Source organism: Oncorhynchus mykiss, chromosome 9 (assembly GCF_057628025.1).
Source record: "Oncorhynchus mykiss isolate SJ-2025 chromosome 9, ASM5762802v1, whole genome shotgun sequence".
NCBI classification, from domain to species: Eukaryota; Metazoa; Chordata; class Actinopteri; order Salmoniformes; family Salmonidae; genus Oncorhynchus; species Oncorhynchus mykiss.
Window position 1 is genome coordinate 47,637,362 of NC_143030.1, and position 24,014 is coordinate 47,661,375.

The window sequence follows — 24,014 nt, forward strand, 5'->3', positions numbered from 1 at the left end:
AGTCTCTGTATAAATGCACCTGCACTGTGATAGTCTCAGAGGTCCGTCAAAAGCGCAGAGAGCATCATGAAGAACAAGGAACACACCAGGCAGGTCCGAGATACTGTTGTGAAGAAGTTTAAAGCCGGATTTGGATACAAAAAGATTTCCCAAGCTTTAAACATCCCAAGGAGCACTGTGCAAGCGATAATATTGAAATGGAAGGAGTATCAGACCACTGCAAATTTACCAAGACCTGGCCGTCCTTCTAAACTTTCAGCTCATACAAGGAGAAGACTGATCAGAGATGCAGCCAAGAGGCCCATGATCACTCTGGATGAACTGCAGAGATCTACAGCTGAGGTGGGAGACTCTGTCCATAGGACAACAATCAGTCGTATATTGCACAAATCTGGCCTTTATGGAAGAGTGGCAAGAAGAAAGCCATTTCTTAAAGATATCCATAAAAAGTGTTGTTTAAAGTTTGCCACAAGCCACCTGGGAGACACACCAAACATGTGGAAGAAGGTGCTCTGGTCAGATGAAACCAAAATTGAACTTTTTGGCAACAATGCAAAACGTTATGTTTGGCGTAAAAGCAACACAGCTCATCACCCTGAACACACCATCTCCACTGTCAAACATGGTGGTGGCAGCATCATGGTTTGGGCCTGCTTTTCTTCAGCAGGGACAGGGAAGATGGTTAAAATTGATGGGAAGATGGATGGAGCCAAATACAGGACCATTCTGGAAGAAAACCTGATGGAGTCTGCAAAAGTCCTGAGACTGGGACGGAGATTTGTCTTCCAACAAGACAATGATGCAAAACATAAAGCAAAATCTACAATGGAATTGTTCAATAATAAACATATCCAGGTGTTAGAATGGCCAAGTCAAAGTCCAGACCTGAATCCAATCGAGAATCTGTGGAAAGAACTGAAAACTGCTGTTCACAAATGCTCTCCATCCAACCTCACTGAGCTCGAGCTGTTTTGCAAGGAGGAATGGGAAAAAGTTTCAGTCTCTCGATGTGCAAAACTGATAGAGACATACCCCAAGCGACTTACAGCTGTAATCGCAGCAAAAGGTGGCGCTACAAAGTATTAACTTAAGGGGCTGAATAATTTTGCACGCCCAATTTTTCAGTTTTTGATTTGTTAAAAAAGTTTGAAATATCCAATAAATGTCGTTCCACTTCATGATTGCGTCCCACTTGTTGTTGATTCTTCACAAAAAATAGAGTTTTATACCTTTGTTTGAAGCCTGAAATGTGGCAAAAGGTCGCAAAGTTCAAGGGGGCCGAATACTTTCGCAAGGCACTGTAGGTGATACAGCATTGTAGTAGTAAAAGTTTCACAGGGGTATTTGATTGACTTTCATTATTCTATGATTTACATTGCCTCCAGAAAGTATTCACACACTTTTTCCACCTTTTGTGTTACAGCCTGAACTTCAAAATATTAAATTGAGATTTTTTGTCATTGGCCCCTACACACAATTCCCCATAATGTCAAGGGATTTATGTTTTAGATTTTTTAGCAAATTAATTAAAAATGAAAAGTTGATAAGTATTCAACCCCTTTATTATGGTAATCCTAAATAAGTTTAGGAGTAAAAATGTGCTAAACAAGTCACATAAGAAGTTGAATGAACTCAGTCTGTGAGCAATAATAGTGCTTAAATCTCTGTACCCCAAACATATAATTATCTTTAAGGTCCCTCAGTCGAGCAGTGAATTTCAAAACACAGATTCAACCACAAAGACCAGGGAGGTTTTCCAATGCCTCGCTAAGAAAGGAACCTATTGGTAGATGGGTAGGAAAAAAATCTCACATTGAATATCCATTTGAGCATGCTGAAGTTATTAATGTCACTTTGGTTGCTGTAGCAATACTCTCAGTCACTACAAAGCTACAGGCACCTTCCTAAATCAATTGCCGGAGAGGAAGGAAACTGCTCAGGGATTTCACCATGAGGCTAATGGTGATATTAAAACAGTTACAGAGTTTAATGGCTGTAATAGGAGAAAAAAAACTGAGGATGGATCAACACAGTGCAGTTACTCCACAATTTACTAACCTAATTGACATAGTGAAAAGAAGGAAGCCTGTACAGAATTTTTTTTAAATCCAAAACATGCATCCTGTTTGTAACAAGGCACTATAGTAATACTGCAAACAATGTGGCAAAGCAATTAACTTTTTGTCCTGAATACAGTGTTATTGGATTTGCCTCAATCATACAACACATTAGTGAGTACCACTCTCCATATTTTCAAGCATAGTGGTGGCTGCATCATGTTATGGGTATGCTTGTAATCGTTAAGGACTAGGGAGTTTTTCAGGATAAAAATAAACGGATTGTAGCTAAGCACAGGCAAAATCCTATAGGAAAACCTGGTTCAGGCTGCTTTCCACCAGACACTGTGCAATGAATTCACCTTTCAGCGGGTCAATAACCTAAAACAGAAGGCCAAATCTACACTTGAGTTGCTTACCAAAAAGACAGTGAATGTTCCTGAGTGGTCAAGTTACAGTTTTGACTTAAATATGTGTAACGATGTACGCTTAGAGTCAGGAAGCAAGTTCAGGGAGTGAATACATTTAATAAATAAATGAACAAAACAAGAAACACAAACAGCGCACCGACATGAAACAGGAACAATGACAACTGGGGAAGAAACTAAAAGGAGTGACATATAAAGGGCAGGTAATCAAGGAGGTGATGGAGTCCAGGTGAGTATCATTACGTGCGTACCGCTGGTGACACCTGTGCGCTCTAACGAGCAGCTTGGTGACCTAGAGGCTGGAGAGGGAGCACATGTGACAATATGCTTGAAAATATATGGCAAGACTTGAAAATGGTTGTCTAGCAATGATCAACAACCAATTTGACATAGGTTGAAGAATTTTTTAAATAATAATGTGCAAATATTGTACATGCCAGGTGTGCAAAGCTCTTTGAGACGTACCCAGAAATACACAGCTGTAATCGCTGCCAAAGGTGATTCTAACATGCATTGACTCAGGGGTGTGAATACTTATGAGATATGTAAATGAGACATTTCTGTATTAATTTTTCAATACCTTTGCAAACATTTCTAAAAACATGTTTTACCTTTGTCATTATGGGGTATTGTGTGTAGATATGTAATTTTTGTATATATTTAATCAATTTTGATTTCAGGCTGTAAAACAACAAAATGTGGAATAAGTCAAAGGGTATGAATACTCTCTGAAGGCACTTTATATGGCATGTGCTGTTGCCATTCCAGAGATAGAGAGAGAATGAGAGACAGAAAGACAGAGAGAGAGACCCACCCGGTGTTGCAGGAGATGGCACTAACAGCAAGGGTTGGGCTTGGGTAAATAATTCTTAGTTTTTTTTTGTAGACGATGTGGAAACATGACCCGCGCTGGCGGTCGCTGTCCCTCCTGGGGTCGCCCTCCAAGCCTGTCGCAGCTTTCTTTCCAAGAGGCCGAGCTAATGAGCTCTCACGTTGACAGCCCTGTCCCCCAGCCGGCACGTGTGGAGAGATGCTGCATGGGGATGACTAGGGCTGTAGCGGTCATGACATTTTGTCAGACGGTGATTGTCACACAATTAACTACCGGTCTCACGGTAGTTTACTGTTAATTAACATAAACACTTTCAGAATTTCCTGACTGCCACGCATAGTCTACAAGCCATTGATGCAGACAATATTTTAAAAAGTCAAATAAATCCATTTAATATAGCCTACACCATCACAATAAATCCATTATTTATTTTAGACAGGTCTACAGAAACATGATACGAAGAAAATGTGGCCTTTTTCAGAAGAACAGAATAGCATATTCTGAGTTGTCCTTATGTTAGGCCCTGATCTGGCTATGCCATGTGGCTGTGGGCTACACTAGTTAATTTATCAGATAAGACTTGCTTAGAATTCTGTCTAAATATTTTATATTATTTTATAATATGAGGAATATACAGTACCAGTCAAAAGTTTGGACACACCTACTCATTCAAGAGTTTTTCTTTATTTTTTACTATTTTCTACATTGTAGAATAATAGTGAAGACATCATAACTATGAAATAACACATATGGAATCATGTAGTAACCAAAAAAGTGTTAAACAAATTCAAATATATTTGAGATTTGAGATTTTTCAAAGTAGCCACCCTTTGCCTTGATGACAGCTTTTCACACTCTTGGCATTCTCTCAACCAGCTTCATGAGGTAGCCACCTGGAATGTTCATTTCAAATAACAGGTGTGCCTTGTTAAAAGTTAATTTGTGGAATTTCTTTCCTTAATGCATTTGAGCCAATCAGTTGTGTTGTGACAAGGTAGGGGGTGGTATACAGAAGATAGCCCTATTTGGTAAAAGACCAAGTCCATATTATGACAAGAACAGCTCAAATAAGCAAAGTGAAACAACAGTCCATCATTACCTTAAGACATTAAGGTCAGTTATTATGGAATAATGTGCTTAATTTTAAGAATTGAGTAATAAATATAGCAGAACCTGAAAGCTGGGATCCTCTTTTAAATGGTGGCCAGTCAAAACTCTGCTTTTACATGCGATTGCACAATGACTAGGCTAATAAGAACACATTTCACTAGGCTCTGTAGGCTATGTGCTCTCTAACTGTGTTCCACAGGTCCTAGGCGTATAGACTGCATTTTGAGTTATATTTCCACTTTAGTTGTGATCCAAACTTATCAAAACATATAGGCCTATGTGGCTAGGCTAAATGATGTGTACGACTGATTCGAAAAAGGAGCAAAAAAAGGCATGTGCTGTTTCTTGCCTTACTGCACATGCTGGGCATCATTCACAAGTGAAAAGACATCATTCACAAGTGATGACATCATTCACAAGTGATAATATTGTCACCCATCAGACTTTTCTTAATTTAATATTGTCTTTACAAATAGTAAATAATGTATGTGTGAAATTAGTTTTGATTTAAAATGGACCATTGTCATGCACCTGTTGGAACAGGGGAAGGGGGAAAAACACGTAATCTATGCACTTAATTAGCATATGGAGGACGCTTTTCCCACGGTTAATTTTCATGCCAGCCAGGTAGGCTATACTCATGTTGTAAAGCGAAGCAATGTGCTTAATATTAGGAGAGTTGAGAAATACATATAGTAGGCTTAGCCTATAGAATGCTGATGGGATCCTCCTCTTTTTAATAGAGGCCATCAAAACTCTGTTTTCTCACAATTTCATAGCCTATAGAAATGTTGCGCAACATGAGCTCATGCCTCAAGGGCCTTCATAGTGTTTGATTTGATTTTTGATTTGATTTGCATTGATGTCAGAGTGATTAGAGGGACAATCAATTGTTGTGTACCAGGCCTTTAGCGACTGGCAGTTAGCAAGTTTAGTAGGCTACTAATGACCATCAGCAGCATCAGAGGGCAGTTATGGAGAAGCCTAGTTACCGTGACTAAACGGTTACGTGGAATTTAACTGTGGTCATGACCACAATATGGTCACAGTAACAGCCCTACACTCTTTGAAAAAAAGGTGCTATTTAAAAAGAGGATTCTACATGGAATCCAAAAAGTGTGCTCCCATGGGGACAGCCAAAGAACCCTTTTGGAACCCTTTTTTCTAAGAGTGTAGGGACGACCACTCAGACCAACATCAGGCACTAATCGCTGGCCAAGCTCTCACATGATCCGAAGTCACATTCCCCTCAGCTAAATACTAGACTGACTAGCTATGACTGCCAGGCTCCTACAAGGTTTCTTCTATGGTAAATGTCTGTGGCATGCATTCCTTTAGCGTTCAGGAGCTTGACTTGATTGATGTTAGGGGAGACAAAACCAGAGAACTTTAGGCTAAAACTCAAGGACAAGCTTGCTGAACTGTGTAACACTTCTAGTCTGAGTCACAGTGAGGAAAATATGCTATGTTTAATTCCAGCCTTTGTCTTTTTATTGAGTTGAATTGATTTGACTTGTGGAATGCTCGACGTTCACATGATCAAATCAAAGATGGAAACCCTCAGAGGGATCCTAAGACATTATCATTTTGATTCGATTTATTTAAACTGATGCTATTTGACTTGGAGGCAGTGAAATACCGTAACAATTTCTACAGTTTGACTAATTCAAGGTTCCTAGCGGTAGAGCACTCAAAACACCAGTCAGAGTTGAGATAATCATGTTTGTCTCAGACTTTATTCCAGATGGAAACGCATAGGTACAGTTGGAAGAGTTTCCTGGGCAAGTCATTCTTTTTAACTTCTGTCTTGGTTGTTGAACCCCTCTTCTGTGAATATATTGTTTGCTGAAGCACGGAAAACCCCATTTGATATGATCCCAGTCTTCATCAATATACTTTCATGAATGAATGGTGTGGCAAAGAATGGGAGGGGAAATAAGGGCCCAGTCATAGAGATCGAACACTAGTTGTATCTCTATGGGCCCTGTACTGTTGGAGATGCAGTATGCATGGTGACATACAGAAGAAATGGCCTCTTGGGCACGTCCTTCCATTTCCCCTGTGACCATGTGCCCTAGAAAACCATATACAATCTGTTACTTCAACCAGCTCTTAATCTGCACTTGAAATCATAAAATCTGCACTTGAAATTTGAAATTCCTTCTGCAGAAGGATCCAAAAGCCTTAGGAACCACTTATTGTATGCTTTTATTTTTACCGTCCATATCCACAGTTCTCCTGCCAGAAATGTGCCTTTAGGAAAAAAATAACCTCCATAAGCCTGGTTATATGAAACAGAGAAACCAAGAGCAGGAGGATTACTATGAATGGTGGTTTTTGGAAATGTATCAACATTCTTTATAGACACTAAACCCTCAAAGTCCTGGGTAAACTTCTGCTCTCTTGTGCTCTTTAGTCTTTGTTTCACCTGTGGTGAACTTTTGAGATGTTTGTATACTTAGTGCATTCTGGGTCAAATTAAAGTTTGTATACTTAGTGCATTCTGGATCAAATTACAGTTGTCCAGATATACAGTGCATTCGGAAAGTATTCAGAACCCTTAACTTTTTCCACATTTTGCTACGTTACAGCCTTATTCTAAAATTGATTAAATAGTTTTTTTCCGCTCATCAATCTACACACACAATACCCCACAATGATGAAGTAAAAATTGGTTTTTAGAAATGTTTGCAAATGTATACAAAAAAATGAAAAATATCACATTTGCGTAAGTAATTAGACCCTTAAAACTTCTTATGGCTTGGCAGTATTTCGACATCTGGATGAGAAGCATGCCCAAAGTAAACTGCCTGTTACTCAGGCCCAGAAGCTAGGATATGCATATTAATTTTGGAATCTCTAAAGTTTCCAAAACTGTTAAAATAATGTATGTGAGTATAACAGAACTGATATGGCAGGCGAGAACCTGAGGAAAATCTATCCAGGAAGTGGGATTTTTTTGATGTGGGTAGTTTTCAATTGAATGCCTATAGAGTATCTCATGGGTTAGGACCCAGATTGCAGTTCCTATGGCTTCCACTAGATGTCAACAGTCTTTAGACATTGTTTCAGGCTTCTTTTCTGAAAAATGAAGAAGAAAGAGACCTTTCTGTCAGTGGACTGTAGAATCATGCAGTGCTGGTTTGCGTGCGTGACCGAGTGCGCACCTGTCAGAGTCCTTTAAGGACAGTGGGTTTGGAGTCAGGCGCAGAGAGCAGAGGGTTCGAATAAATGTATATTTTATTACCGGAAAAAACGGTCACGCCAAAAACACAAGGCGCATCAACTGACCGGCCCATACACTGGACCATACACGGGAGCAGCCACCTGACCAAAAATTCCGGTAGTAATTGGCAAACCCTAAAAACTGCTGCATCTCCTTTAACGTGGTCGGTCGTCGGCCAATTACGGCCAATTGCGCACGGCTGTAATGCGGTCACACTCCATCACCACACCAGAGGTGGAAATGCGATAACCCAGGAAGGAAACGGCTTGTTTGGAGAACACACATTTCTCAGCCTTGACATACAGGTCATGCTCCAGCAGTCGCCCAAGTACCTTACGCACCAGAGACACGTGCGCGGCGCGTGTGGCAGAATAGATCAGTATGTCATCGATATACCCTACCACCCCCTGCCCGTGCAGGTCTCTGAGAATCTCGTCTACGAAAGATTGGAAAACGTCTGGAGCATTCTTCAACCCATACGGCATGACGAGGTACTCATAATTGCCAGATGTGGTACTAAACGCAGTCTTCCAGTCATCTCCCTCTCGGATACGCACCAGATTATACGCACTCCTAAAGTCCAGTTTTGTGAAGAAACGCGCCCCGTGAAATGATTCCACTGCCGTGGCGATGAGAGGTGGGTAACTAAACCCCACTGTGATGGAATTTAGACCTCTATAATCAATGCACGGACGCAGACCTCCCTCCTTTTTCTTCACATGTACCCCTGTCCCAGAGATTCAGTGACGTATGTCTCCATAGCTACTGTCTCCTCCTGGGACAACGGGATTCTGCCAGAGTCCTTTAAGAACAGTGGGTTTGGAGTCAGGCGCAGAGAGCAGAGGGTTCGAATAAATGTATATTTTATTACCGGAAAAAACGGTCACGCCAAAAACACAAGGCGCATCAACTGACCGGCCCATACACAGGACCCAAAATGTCCGGAAAAATAAAATACAATCGAACATCCACAAACTAACAGTATAAAAATTGCGCACAAACCTAGGCGGGCCTAACAGGCTTAAATAGACAAAAATCAAGAAACACAATAAGGAACAGGTGCAACTAATAAGACCAAACGAACAGAAAAGGAAAAAGGGATCGGTGGCGGCTAGTAGACCGGCGACGAAGACCGCCGAGCACCGCCCAAACAGGCAAGGGAGCCACCTTCGGTGAGAGTCGTGACAGCGCCCTTCGTTGTTTTTCCTTTGAAATATTATTGATTATTTAGACAATTTACAACTTGAGGATTAATTATAAACATTGTTTGACATGTTTCGACGAACGGTACTATTTGGATGTATTCGTCTGCATGTTTTGACTGCCTTTGAGCCAGTGGATTACTGAGCAAAACCCTCCAACAAAACTGTGTTTTTGGGATATAAAGAGGGACTTTATCAAACAAAACAAACATTTATTGTGTAGCTGGGACCCTTGTGACTGCAACCAGATGAAGATCTTCAAAGGTAAGTGATTCATTTTATCTCTATTTCTGACTTTCCTGACTCCTCTAGGGTCATTGTCCTGTTGGAAGATGACCCTTCACCCCAGTCTGAGGTCCTGAGTGCCCTGGAGCAGGTTTTCATCAAGGATTTCTCTGTACCTTGCTCTCTTCATCTTTCCCCCGCCACCACCATGCTTCACCGTAGGGATGGTGCCAGGTTTCCTGGCGTTCAGGCCAAATAATGCAATTTTCATAAGACCTGATTGGTGGAGTGCTGCAGAGATTGTTGTCCTTCTGGAAGTTTTTTCAATCTCCACAGAGGAACTCAAGTGGTCTGTCAGATTGACCATCGGGTTCTTCGTCACCAAGGCCCTTCTCCCCCGATTGCTCAGTTTGGCCAGGCGGCCAGCTCTAGGAAGAGTCTTCGTGGTTCCAAACTTCTTCCATTTAATTAGGATGGAGGCCACTGTGTTCTTCAGGACCTTCAATGCTGCAGATTATTTTTGGTAACCTTCCCCAAATTTGTGCCTCGACACAATCGTGTTTCAGAGCTCTACAGACAATTCCTTCGACCTCATGGTTTAACTATAATCTCAAGTACAGTACTCCAGAGCAATTTAGCTTTTCTAATATCAAAGTGAAGGCCATTGTATAAAAAGAAAATGCTTATGACAAATAGTGGAAATGAGTTTGACGACACTGATTCAATATCTTCATGCCTCAAGGAAAGTCATATATCTTGGGGAATTCCTGTGCAGTTACTACATCCATTTACTGTAACTTTTAATGTATTTCTTAGTGATGAATTGAATCATTATATAGTATTCTAAGATCAAGGATTAGTACTCAGCTATAGCCTGTCCCTGGTTATTTATGTAGCAACAGTCATCAAAATTGTTTAAAAGGTTTTAAAACAATTATAATAAATGCAACAGTTGGACTGTTGATGAAGATACTCCAAACGTTTTGAATGTTTTAATCTATCAGATATTGACTGAATTATGGCACATAAAACATTTTACTTGCACGGACAAATATTGAATGAGTTCAGGAATTTTGGTGGGAATTCAGGTATTACATTTATTGTAAAATTAAGCTTTTTTCCCCCTTAGAATGCACTCATAGTTTTTCTTATTGTATCAGGTATTTTTAAATATCTGGTGTTAAAATAAAAACAAAATGGTATGTGTGACATTTGCATAAATACACTGAGTGAATTTCCATATATTAATACATTAACATAAAGGGGTGGAACAGGGCTGCATCCACCAAACACTTACTTTCCTGCACTCACCTGTGCTGTCTGGACTTCCTTATTAATTACTGTTGTTGTCACTTTCTCCTGCATAATTCTCAAGTGTGTCAATAGCAGGATACCCTCAGATTAAATATCAACACACTTGGCTCTAGATTACACTTATCTAAATATACTTTACATTGTTTGCGAGGTCAGACATAATATCACTATAATCCGAGTGTTCATTTTCGGAAGTTGCTTTCATTTCAGCGTATCTAATTTGTATACATTTCAACTGTTTTTCTTGATAACTTTATGGGTGTACATTTTTGTGGAATTGAAAAAAGTAATCTTTCTTGTGATGTTGGTGTCGAGATGGTGCGTTAAATCCCAAACAAAGCTGTTTTTATAGATTCAACGAAAGCCATTGTATTCCATTGAGCCAATTTCAACCATTACCGGGGTGTTTTACGGGCCATTGCAAACATTTCCACAGTCATAACGTTAATGGGAAACAACAGGCACAAGCAAGAGTTTGAAAGAGTTGTAGGATTAAAATGAAAGCAATCCAGCGAGATTTACAGTTGAAGTCGGAAGTTTACATACACTTAGGTTGAAGTCATTAAAATTTGTTTTTCAACCACTCCACAAATTTATTGTTAACAAACTATAGTTTTGGCAAGTCGGTTAGGACATATATTTTGTGCATGACATGAGTCATTTTTCCAACAATTGTTTACAGACAGATTATTTCACTTATAATTCACTGTATCACAATTCCAGTTGGTCATAAGTTTACATACATTATATTGACTGTGCCTTTAAACAGCTTGGTAAATTCCAGAAAATGATGTCATGGCTTTAGAAGCTTCTGGGCTAATTGACATCATTTGAGTCAATTGGAGGTTTACCTGTGGATGTATTTCAAGGCTTACCTTCAAACTCAGTGCCTCTTTGCTTGACACCATGGGAAAGTCAAAAGAAATCAGCCAAGACCTCAGAAAACAATTGTAGACCTCCACAAGTCTGGTTAATCTTTGGGAGCAATTTCCAAACGCCTGAAGGTACCACGTTTATCTGTACAAACAATAGTACACAAGTATAAACAGCATGGGACGACATACCGCTCAGGAAGGAGATGCATTCTGTCTCCTAGAGATGAACATACTTTGGTTTAAAAAGTGCAGATCAATCCCAGAACAACAGCAAAGGACCTTGTGAAGATGCTGGAGGAAACAGGTACAAAAGTATCTATATCCACTGTAAAATTAGTTCTATATCGACAAAACCTGAAAGGCTGCTCAGCAAGGAAGAAGCCACTGCTCCAAAACCATCATAAAAAAGCCAGACTACAGTTTGCAACTGCACATGGGGACAAAGATTGTACTTTTTGGAGAAATGTCCTCTGGTCTGATGAAACAAAAATCTAACTTTTTGGCCATAATGACCATCGTTATGTTTGGAGGAAAAAGAATACCATCCCAACTGTGAATCACGGGGGGTGGCAGAATCATGTTGGGGGTGCTTTGCTGCAGGAGGGACTGGTGCCAAAGTGACAAGTGGATTTTGCACCCCTCAAACACAGGAAATAAATGTCTGAAAAAGACATGCTCAGGTGGGCAGGGCATGCACGTTGCTACTTTATGGGACAATAATGCTGTGAAAGGTTGTATCAACTGTTGCAGGTTTTCAGGCCCCAACATGTTTTCTCTGGGGGCAGCACACAGCTCTTTCCACACCACTTTAATGACTCGGATTGCAGCGTGAAATGTGAGCAGACAGTAGTGTCCCATTGGGCACATATGTCAGTTCAACATCTATTTTTGATTTACAATTGGTTCTGTTGTCAACTAACGTGAATTCAACCCGAAATGAAACAAAAAATGGCACCATGACATTGGATTTAAGTAAAAAGTTGGGTGAAAAAAAGAAATGTCCTTACGTTGATTACTTTTTGCAAATACCATCAGTGTTCCACGTTGATTATTTTGTTGAAATTATGTGGAAACAACATTGATTCAACCAGTTTTTGCCCAGTGGCATGTGAGCTAAGAGATGTTGACATGTTCTCAGGAGCTATGGCCACCACCCGGTCGGCTTAAACCTATGACAGGATGGATGACGGGATTCAGACTTAGTCAACTAATGTCACACAAAAATATAAAAAAAAATTGACAAGACAAATCTTTTTTGTCTACGACAAAATGAACATGAAAAACTTTGCTTGAACACTGTGTACCAGCTTGTTTGTTCCATCCCTTTGTCCTTGAATTTCATTTGAGGGATCCTTTGAGGCTTTCCTGTTTGTCTCATTTTGTGGATTTGTGCATTCCTTATTGCAATTGATAGGACCACCCCTATCTAGACTTCTGAGGTGAACTGTTTGTCATCTGGAACTAACTCCAGAATACATCTGTGAACACCAGATTTTTAATTTTTTTTATTTCACCTTTATTTAACCAGGTAGGCAAGTTGAGAACAAGTTCTCATTTACAATTGCGACCTGGCCAAGATAAAGCAAAGAAGTTTGACATAAACAACAGAGTTACACATGGAGTAAAACAAACATACATTCAATAATACAGTAGAAACAAGTCTATATACGATGTGAGCAAATGAGGTGAGATAAGGGAGGCAAAGAAAATACAATATAGCAAGTAAAACACTGGAATGGTAGATTTGCAGTGGAAGAATGTGCAAATTAGAAATAAAAATAATGGGGTGCAAAGGAGCAAAATAAATAAATGAATTAAAATAAATAATGTAGGGAAAGAGGTAGTTGTTTGGGCTAAATTCTAGATGGGCTATGTACAGGTGCAGTAATCTGTGAGCTGCTCTGACAGCTGGTGCTTAAAGCTAGTGAGGGAGATACGTGTTTCCAGTTTCAGAGATTTTTGTAGTTCGTTCCAGTCATTGGCAGCAGAGAACTGGAAGGAGAAAGCCAAAGAAAGAATTCGTTTTGGGGGTGACCAGAGAGATATTGTAAGGGTTTTCCTGTGGTGAAGTAGAGGCGGACCAAAACGCAGCGTGGTTATATTGATTCATGTTTAATAAAAACAGATAAACATGAACACTACAAAACAATAAACGTGGAAAACCAAAAACAGCCCTATCTGGTGCAAAACACAGAGACAGGAACAATCACCCACAAACACACAGTGAAACCCAGGCTACCTAAGTATGATTCTCAATCAGAGACAACTACTGCCTCTGATTGAGAACCATACTAGGCCGAAACATAGAAATACCCAAAACCTAGAAAAACAAACATAGACTGCCCACCCAACTCACGCCCTGACCATACTAAATAAATACAAAACAAAGGAAATAAAGGTCAGAACGTGACAGATATACCTGCTGGAGCGCGTGCTACAGGTGGGTGATGCTATGGTGACCAGCGAGCTGAGATAAGGGGGGACTTTACCTAGCAGGGTCTTGTAGATGACATGGAGCCAATGGGTTTGGCGACAAGTGTGAAGCGAGGGCCTGTACAGGTCGCAATGGTGGGTAGTATATGGGGCTTTGGTGACAAAACGGATGGCACTGTGATAGACTGCATCCAATTTGTTGAGTAGGGTATTGGAGGCTAGATAATATTCATGGGCTTTGTACCACAGGTCTGTGTGGTGTTAACCCTTGCAGGGCTGCCGGCCCAAGTTGTTTCCACAGAGCATGTGCAGACCAGCTGGTGTGTTTACTACAAATTCAATCTCCCTATCCCAGTATGTTGTTCCAACTTGCTTCAAGGTGTCCACCATTGTTCATGTACCCAAGAAAGCGACGGTAACTTAGCAAACACGTCAGTAGCCATGAAGGGCTTTGAGATGCTAGTTAAGGATCATATCACCTCTACCATACCCGACACCACTACAATTTGCATACTGTCCCTACAGATCCACTGACGACGTAATCGCCATTGCACTGCACACTGCCCTATCCCACCTGAGGAATACCTATATGAGAATGCTGTTCATCAACTACAGCTCAGCCTTCAACAACATAGTTCCCTCCAAGCTCATCACTATGCTCAGTGTCCTGCGTCTGAACCCTTCCCTGTGCAATTGGGTTCTAGACTTCTTGACGGGCCGACCTCTATTGGTGAGGTAGGGAACAACCCCTCCGCCACTCTGATCCTCAACACGTTGGCCCCACAGTGGTGTGTGCTCAGCCCCCTCCTGTACTCCCTGTTAACACATGGCTTCATGGCTATGCACTTCTCCAACTCAATCATCAAGTTTTCTGACGTCACAACAGTTGTAGGCCTGATTACCAACAACGACGAGACAGCCTACATGGAGGAGTTGAGCACCCTGACGGAGTGGTGGCAGGAAAATAACCTCTCCCTCAACGTTAACAAAACAAAGGAGCTGATCATGGACTACAGGCAACAGCCAAGAGAGCAGTAGGGAGGTTCAAAAGCTTCAAGTTACTCAGCGTGCACATCACTGAGGACCTGAGATGGTTCCGCTACACCGACAGCGTGGTGAAGAAGGCGCAACAGCGCCTGTATTCTGGTCATCCTATATAACTACTGCTATACACACTTTTCTATTCATGTACTGTCTATACACCACAGGAGGTTGGTGGCACCTTAATTGGGGAGGACGGACTTGTGGTAATGGCTGGAGTGGAATTAGTGGAATGGTATCAAACACATGGTTTCCAATTGTTTGATGCCATTTCATTCGCTCCTTTCCAGACATTATTATGAGCCGTCCCCCTCTCAGTAGCCTCCACTGCTATACACACCATTTATATATATTTATATTCCGGACACTTTCTGATATTGCTCATTCTGATATTTTTTTATTTCTAGTTTTTATATTATATATTAGTGCACTGTTGGAGCTAGAAACATAAGCATTTATCTGCACCTGCTTTAACATCTGCAAATCTGTGTATGCGACCAATAAACTTTGATTTGATTTGTGCCACCTCAATCTTCGCTCTCTCTCTCCCACTAATCTGTCCTCTTCTATCCTATCCTCTCTCCCTTCTCCTAAATCCTTTTCTCTCCTGCCTCCTGCCTCTGCCTGTTTGACCCTACTCTCCTCCCTTTCCACATCCTTTGACTCTCACTGTCCCCTTTCCTCCCGGCTGGCTCGACCTTCCCCTCCCACTCCGTGGCTGAATGACTCACTGCGTGCTAACAGAACAGCAGCTGAATGGAGGAAAACAAAACTTCCGGAGGACCTATTATCCTTCCACTCTCTCCTCTTCCTCTGTATCAGTGCTAAAGCCACTTCCTATCACTCTAAATTCCAAGCGTCTGCCTCCAACCCTGGGAAACTCTTCTCCACTTTCTCCTCCCTTCTTAATCCTCCACCTCATCCCCTTCCCTCCTCCCTCTGCGGAAAACTTTGTCAACACTTTGAAAATAAGGTTGACGACATCCACTCCTCATTCACAGACCCCACTGATCCAACTCACACAGAACTACCCTACACCTTGACTTCTTTCTCTCCTCTCTCTCCAGTTAAAAACCCGCGGCTAGTGATGTCCAACTTGACCCCATCCCCCAATCTGCCAACTTGACCCCATCCCCTGCCTTCTCCAGACCATCTCTGGAGATCATCTCCTACTCCTCACTTAACTCATCCCTGACCACTGATTTCAAGATGTCCAGAGTTCTGCCCCTCCTCAAGAAACCAATTGGCCATTAATTAACATAAACACGTTTAGCATCTCCAGGCCTCCAAGCATACAAGCCGCTGATGTGCGCCTTTGGAACATCTATATTTAAAATTAATTTAATATACACCATCACAATAAATTCATTATTTTTTTAGGCAGGTCTAAAGAAACATAATGATATGAACAAAATGTAGTCGTCCTACGTTATCTGGCTATAAGTCATTCCATAGGCTGTAGGCTAGTTCATTTAGGAGACAAGATATGCTAATAAGTCCCATGCCATTATTTCATGTTATATGATTTTATTGTAAGAATAATATAATGGAATAAGATAATATAATTTAATAAAATATATAAGGATATTTTTCTATTCCGGAGCCAGTGTGCATATGAAGTGGCTATGTTGAGTGTAAAAGTGATAATTTGAAACAGGTTCTATACGCTAGATTTAGAGTTATTTGGCTAATTTAGTTGTGAATGACACAAACCTTAGAATGTCTTAGAAATCAAAACTGCATGATGTGACTATAGGCTATTGACTATATGAAAAAGTTGCAAAAATGCTTGCTCTCTGTTCCTTGCCTTAGGCTGCACACTCTGTTCTCTCATCAAGCGATCATATTTTCACCCATCGGACTATTCCCAATTTACTCTTGCCTTTACTAATATATATATTTTCAAATCGATTTAGAATGCCCAATTATCAAATGGATAGGAACAGGGGCAGGGGAAAAAAAGACATATCATCTGTATTCATTCAATTAGTGAATGGAGGCTGTTTTCCCGCAGTTGAAATCATGTCGGGTAGGCTACTCTGGTTTTATAGTGGAGCAGCTGAGAAATAGTCCTAAATATAGTTTCAGCTGGGATCCTGCTCTTTTTAGTGGCAAGCATCAAAACTCTGCTTTCACACGGGATTGCATATAGAAATATCTGGGCTTATAAGAACACTTATTTATCTTCATGCATCAACCACCGTTTGAGGAGCATCACCTCGCTGCACGACAGGTGATATTCTGCCCAAACTCTGTATGCCATGGGCTCTCCAACCATGTTCCTGCAGCTACCCAGTACATCATTTGGGAAAGCAAGTGAAATCTGTTCGGGAACATTGATAGTAACGTGTTTTCACAAGAAAACATTTATTTATTTATTTTACCCACTTTTTCTCCCCGATTTCATGATATCCAATTGGTAGTAACAGTCTTGTCCCATCGCTGCAACTCCCATATGGACTCGGGAGAGGCGAAGGTCGAGGACATCCCGGCCGGCCAAACCCTCCCCTAACCCTGATGTCGCTGGGCCAACTGTGCGCCACCTCATGGTTCTACCGGTCGTGGCCGGCTGTGACACAGCCCAGTATCAAACCAGGATCTGTAGTGATGCAGTGCCTTAGACCACTGCGCCACTCGGGAGGCCCCACAACAAAACATATTTAATTAAACTGTTGACAGCCCCTATCACTGCACTCAAGAAAGGAATGAAGGAGAGAAAGGAGGAGATGGAAACGCATGGTGGTGAGATATACTGTAGCTAAAGGTAATGTGTCAGCCTATTCATTATAAAATATAAATGATTCCCTATTACCAGGCATTTCAACAACGCAATGGTGTCCCCCTCCCAGAGTGCAAAGAACCTTGGCTTTACCCTGGACAACACCCTGTCGTTCTCTGCAAACATCCAAGCAGTGACTCGTTCCTGCAGGTTCATGCTCTACAACATCCGGAGTATGACCTTTCCTCACACGGGAAGTGGTGCGGGTCCCAATCCAGGCACTTGTCATCTCCCGTCTGGACTACTGCAACTCACTGTTGGCTGGGCTCTATGCTTGTGCCATCGAACCCCTTCAACTTATCCAGAATTCCGCAGCCCGCCTGGTGTTCAACCTTGCGAAGTTCTCCCATGTCACCCCGCTCCGCCGCACATGACATTGGTTTCCAGTGGAGGCTCGCATCATCTTCAAGACCTTCACGCTTGCTTACGGAGCAGGAAGGGGAACTGCCCTCCTTATCTTCAGGCTATGCTCAAACCCTATATCCCAACCCAGTGCACTCCGTTCAGCCACCTTCTGGTATCTTGGGCCTCCAACCCCTATGGGAGGGCAGCTCCTGCTCAGCCCAGTAAAAGCTCCCCAATAGTGGAACAAGCTTTCCCCTGCAGTCAGGACAACGGAGTTCCTGCAAATCTTCCTGAAAATGTCTGAAACTCTACCTCTTTGAAGAGTATCTTAAATAATTTCTACAATGAACAGTGCATTTGGAAGGTATTCTGACTCCTTCCCTTTTTCCACATTTTGTTACGTTACAGTCTTATTCTAAATTGGATTAAGTAAATAAAAAATCCCCATAATGACAAAGTGAAAACAGGTTGAGAAAATGTTGCACATTTATTAAAAATACAAAACAGAAATAGCTTATTTACATACACTACTGGTCAAAAGTTTTAGAACACCTACTCATGCAAGTAAAAAAAAAATATATATATATACTATTTTCTACATTGTAGAATAATAGTGAAGTCCTCAAAACTATGAAATAAAATATATGGAATCTTGTAGTAACCAAAAAAGTTTTAAACAAATCAAAATAGATTTTATTTTTGCGATTCTTCAAAGTAGCCACCCTTTGCCTTGATGACAGCTTTGCACCCTCTTGGCATTCTCTCAACAGCTTCATGAGGTAGGGGAGGTATAAGATAGCCCTATTTGATAAAATACCAAGTCCATATTACCGCAAAAACAGCTCAAATAAGCAAAGAGAAATTACAGTCCATCATTACTTTAAAACATTAAGGTCAGTCAAGCGCTTTGACCATCAAAAACCATCAAGCACTACGATGAAACTGGCTCTCATGAGGACCACCACAGGAATGGAAGACCCAGAGTTACAGTACCTCTGCTGCAGAGGATAAATTAATTAGAGTTACGAGCCTCAGAAATTGCAGCCCAAATAAATGCTTAGTAACAGACACATCTCAACATCAACTGCTCAGAGGAGACTGTGTGAATCAGGCCTTCATTGTCGAATTGCTTTAAAGAAACCACTACTAAAGAACACCAATAATAAGAAGAGACTTGCTTGGGCCAAGAAACACAAGCAATGGACATTAGACCGGTGGAAATTGAGACTGTCATTTGTTTTTCAACAGGACAATCACACAACACACCTCTAGTGCTATTTTACCAAGGAGAGTGATGGAGTGCTGCATCAGATGACCTGGCCTCCACAATCTCCCAACCTCAACCAAATTGAGATGGTTTGGGAGGAGTCCACAGAGTGAAGGAAAAGCAGTCAACTCCTTCAAGACTGTTGGAAATGCATTCCAGGTGAAGCTGGTTGAGAGAATGCCAAAAGTGTGCAAAGCTGCCGTCAAGGCAAAGGGTGCCTATTTGAAGAAGCTCAAATATAAAATATATTATGATTTGTTTAACACTTTTTTGGTTACCACATGATTCCACATGCGTTATTTCATAGTTTTGATGTCTCCACTGTTATTCTACAATGTAGAAAATAGTAAAAATAAAGTTAACACTTGAATGAGTAGGTGTTCTAAAACTTTTGACCGGTAGTGTAAGTATTCAGACCCTATTTTTTAGGGTGGGACCTGTCTATATAAGGTCCCACAGTTGACAGTGCATGTCAGAGGAAAAACCAAGCCATGAGGTCATTAGGAATTGTCCATAGAGCTCCGTAGAGGTTTGTTTTTTCATTATGGGGTATTGTGTGTAGATTGTTAAGGGAAATAAATACAGTTGAAGTCGGGAGTTTACATATACTTAGGTTGGTGTCATTAAAACTTGTTTTTCAACCACTCCACAAATTTCTTGCGAACAATCTATAGTTTTGACATGTCGGTTAGGACATCTACTTTGTGATGACACAAGTAAATTTTCCAACAATTGTTTACAGACAATTTATTTCACTCATCATTCACTATATCACAATTCCAGTGGGTCAGAAGTTTACATACCCTAAGTTGACTGCCTTTAAACAGCTTGGAAAATTCCAGAAAATTATCATCTTTTCAAACAACAGTACGCAAGTATAACACCATGGGAACACGCAGCCGTCATACCACTCAGGAAGGAGACACGTTCTGTCTCCTAGAGATGAACGTACTTTGGTGTAAAACGTGCAAATCAATCCCAGAACAACAGCAAAGGACCTTGTGCAGATGAAAGGCCGCTCAGCAAGGAAGAAGCCACTGCTCCAAAACCGCCATAAAAAGCCAGACTACAGTTTTCAACTGCACATGGGGACAAAGATCATACTTTTTGGAGAAATATCCTCTGTTCTGATGAAACAAAAATATAACTTTTTGACAATTATGATAATTGTTATGTTTGGAGGAAAAAGCCGAAGAACACCATTCCAACCGTGAAGCATGGGGGTGGCAGCATCATGTTGTGGGGTTGTTTTGCTGCAGGAGGGACTGGTGCACTTCACAAAATAGATGGCATCATCAGAAGGGAAACTATGTGGATATATGGAAGCAACATCTCAAGGCATCAGTCAGGAAGTTAAAGCTTGGTCGCAAATGGGTCTTCCAAATGGACAATGACCCCAAGCATACTTCCAAAGTTGTGGCAAAATGGCTTAAGGACAACAAAGTCAAGGTATTGGAGTGGCTATCACAAAAACCTGACCTCAATTCTATAGAAAATTTGTGAGCAGAACTGAAAAGGCGTGTGCGAGCAAGGAGGCCTACAAACCTGACTCAGTTACACCAGCTCTGTCAGGAGGAAATTGGCCAAAATTCACCTAAATTATTGTGGGAATTTTGTGGAAGGCTACCCGAAACGCTTGACCCAAGTGAAACAATTTAAAGGCAATGCTACCAAATACGAATTGAGTGTATGTAAACTTCTGACCCACTGGGAATGTGATGAAAGAAATAAAAGCTGAAATAAATCATTCTCTCTACTATTATTCTGTAATTTCACATTCTTAAAATAAAGTGGTGATCAGACAGGGAATTTTTACTAGGATTAAATGTCAGGAATTGTGAAAAACTTGGCTAAAAATGTGGCTAAGGTGCATGTAAACTTCCGACTTCAACTGTACGTAAATAAGATATTTCTGTTTTTCATTTTCAATACATTTGCAAAAAAAATAAACTGTTTTCACTTTGACATTATGTGGTATTGTGTGTAGATTGATAAGGATTTAAAACAATTTTTAGAGTAAGAATGTAACGTAACAAAATGTAGAAAAACTGAAGGAGTCTGAATACTTTCCGATTGCACTGTAAGCATGTTGACAGAGAAAAGCAATATTATCATTGAAGGTAACAGCTCAGACCCACCGTGTCAACGAACGGCTAAAAGCAGCAAGTTGCCATGTTGTGTAAGTGATCACCTGCTGGGTGACTACGAACGGTGGCTGTTTGCGATGATTCAGTATCTGGTCAGAGGTGATTGGACTGCCTCCCGCTTCTTTAAACCGTTTGTATTGTGCATCTTTGTATTGTGTCTGAGCTGTTTATGTTACAGTTATGATAACCCGTCATTAACCTTGGGTATATGTGGGGAAATAAAGTACAGCACCCACGCCCTAACTTAAACAGACGTGATTTACATTTGATTTTGAGGCCTAGTGAGTGAGTGAGTGTGTGTGTGATCCTTATTGGTGGTTCTCGTGCTTTTAGACAGTCTCTTACTAAAAGAGTTTCAGATTTAAAGCAAGACAATGTGGCAGGGATTTGTATTAGCTGCCAGGATTTGGCTGCAGCGTTTAAGAACTCTGTCTCGGAGTGCTCACTTTCCTCATCTCTTTTGGAGCATGTCACTCATGGTTAAGTTCTAGTTGCCCCACTTTCACAGTCTTTTTTACTCCACCACTGTCCCAGTGTCAGGGGAAGGGCACACAGGTCAATAGAGACATCCACTTTGTGCTGCTCCCTGGCTGTCTGATAGCCAATCTATTTTCTAAGAACCCAATCACAGGAACAGTACATTTCCCTAAACGGAATCATGTGAACCAGGTTGAGTTTTCTGTCTCACTGGTTTTTCTGTATTGTTGTCATTGATTGGCATCATATTTATCTGGGTATCCGTGTTGTAAAGAAGCCCCTGAATGGGAATGACTTGATAAGGCTTTCTACAAAGTTGAACAGTTCAATGATCGTTTAAGTGGTCTATTCTCACTATGTTAAAGGGGGGCTGAACTTCCTGATTTGGCCACTGTTTCAATTCCCCTCATTTTATTTTTTCATTTTTTTATATTCCCCTCATTAGGAATTGATACAGAAAGCGATTTGGGTTTTGGAGGTGTGCTTTGATGTGGGTGTCTCTTGTGTGCGTTCAAATGTGCGAAGCTTTTTTTCTTTCACTCTGCCAAAACAGTACACAGTTACACTCACTCACCCTTATAGATAAGTTGAAACAGTCTAATGAGGTCTTGTGTCTTGAAGTAACCTAGACTAGCTAGCAAGCTAACCAATTTTCTTCAGCCGGCCAGTGTGCTACTGTGGCAAAGTTGGTTTGACCTTGTATAGCCTATCTGTGGGGCTAGTTAGGGACCTTCAATAAATTACACAATGTAAATGGGACAATATTTTATATTGCACACCTTTTAGTTGTCTCATTAAATGCTTTCAATATTTGTATTTGAATTTCTACAATTTATAGTTGGTTTGAGTCATTGAAATTTGGAGCTATCGACATTTTAAAATATTGTCCCATGTACATTGTGTAATTTATTGATGATCCCTAACACAGTAGGCTGCTGGGGGGAGGACGGCTCATAACAATGGCTCGAATGGAGTGAATTGAATGGTATCAACCACATGGAAACCATGTGTTTGATGAATTCGATACCATTCCATTGGTTCCGTTCTGTTACTATGAGCCTGTCCTCCCCAATTAAGGTGCCACCAACCTCCCGTTGTCCCAACTTGCCCAATAGGAATATCGAATGTCAAACCAATTGACCATGGGCATTACGATTGGGTCTTGTGTAGCTGCGCTCTGAATTGATGAATACTTGGGTGCTGCTGTAGCTGATGTGAAATGGCTAGCTAGTTAGCAGTGGTGCGCGCTAGTGGCGTTTCAATTGGTGAAGTCACTTGCTCTGAGACCTTGAAGTAGTGGTTCCCCTTGCTCTATAAGTGCCGTGGCTTTTGTTGAGCGATGGGTAACGATGCTTCGAGGGTGACTGTTGAGAGGGTGACTGTTGACGTGTGCAGAGCGTCCCTGGTTCGCGCCCAGGTCGGGGTGAGGGGACGGATGTAAAGTCTAAACTGTTACATTGCCAGCTGGGGGCATGTGGGTAGGATTGAAATAAACCCAACATGGGGAAAACTGTAACGGTACCCTTCGTTTTGTAACATACCATTTTTCTTAATTATCTTGCAAGTCTCAGTTTTGGATGAGACTGACTTTATGACCGAAATTATCCTATTTACACTTTGTAGTCAATTTTGATACTAGAGTAAATGTTTTTGACTCATATGATGCCACATAGGCTGTTTTCAAAAGGAGAAGTTGCTTATTCCTGTACGTTCAGTTGCTCTTTAAATAGGATAGCTTTCTTAGGGCGGGTTTCCCAGACACAGTATTAGGCCTTGTCCTGGACAAAAAAAAAAAACATTCTCAACGAGGAATCTTCACTGACTGTGCTTTTTAGTCCAGGACTTAGCTAAATGTGTGTCAGCGAAACCGGCACTTAATGTTTACTAGTTCCCAATATTTCTGCATCAGATGGTAGTTGTAAGTGCACTCTTTTTTTTCTTGTCTTGTTATTGATAGTGTTCATGGAATTAGAATTTGTAGCTATTGACATGCTAATGATATATCTCAGTAATGAGGACATTTTAGTCTTAACTCTGAAAGCTTCGATGCTCACTGACCTGCAAACAGATTATTATCAGGGTCAAGGCTTTTGAGTGGGTGATTTCAATGTGAATGGGACATTTTAGAGGACTGGAAGTTATTTTTAACTTCTCAAAACAACACTTTTCTGTGCAAGGGATATTTCAGTGGTTGTGGAGGTAGAGATCTTTACGGATCCACCTGTACCCGAATAACCAGGTATGTGTAATTTTAAC

General features: G+C 41.0%; 1 protein-coding gene across 2 annotated transcripts in view; it reads left to right on the top strand.

Annotated features, from left to right (window-relative positions):
• LOC110532144 (semaphorin-3F) overlaps positions 1-24,014 on the top strand; it is a 117,227-nt gene that overhangs the window by 37,189 nt on the left and 56,024 nt on the right. The gene's annotated exons all lie outside the window — the stretch shown is intronic.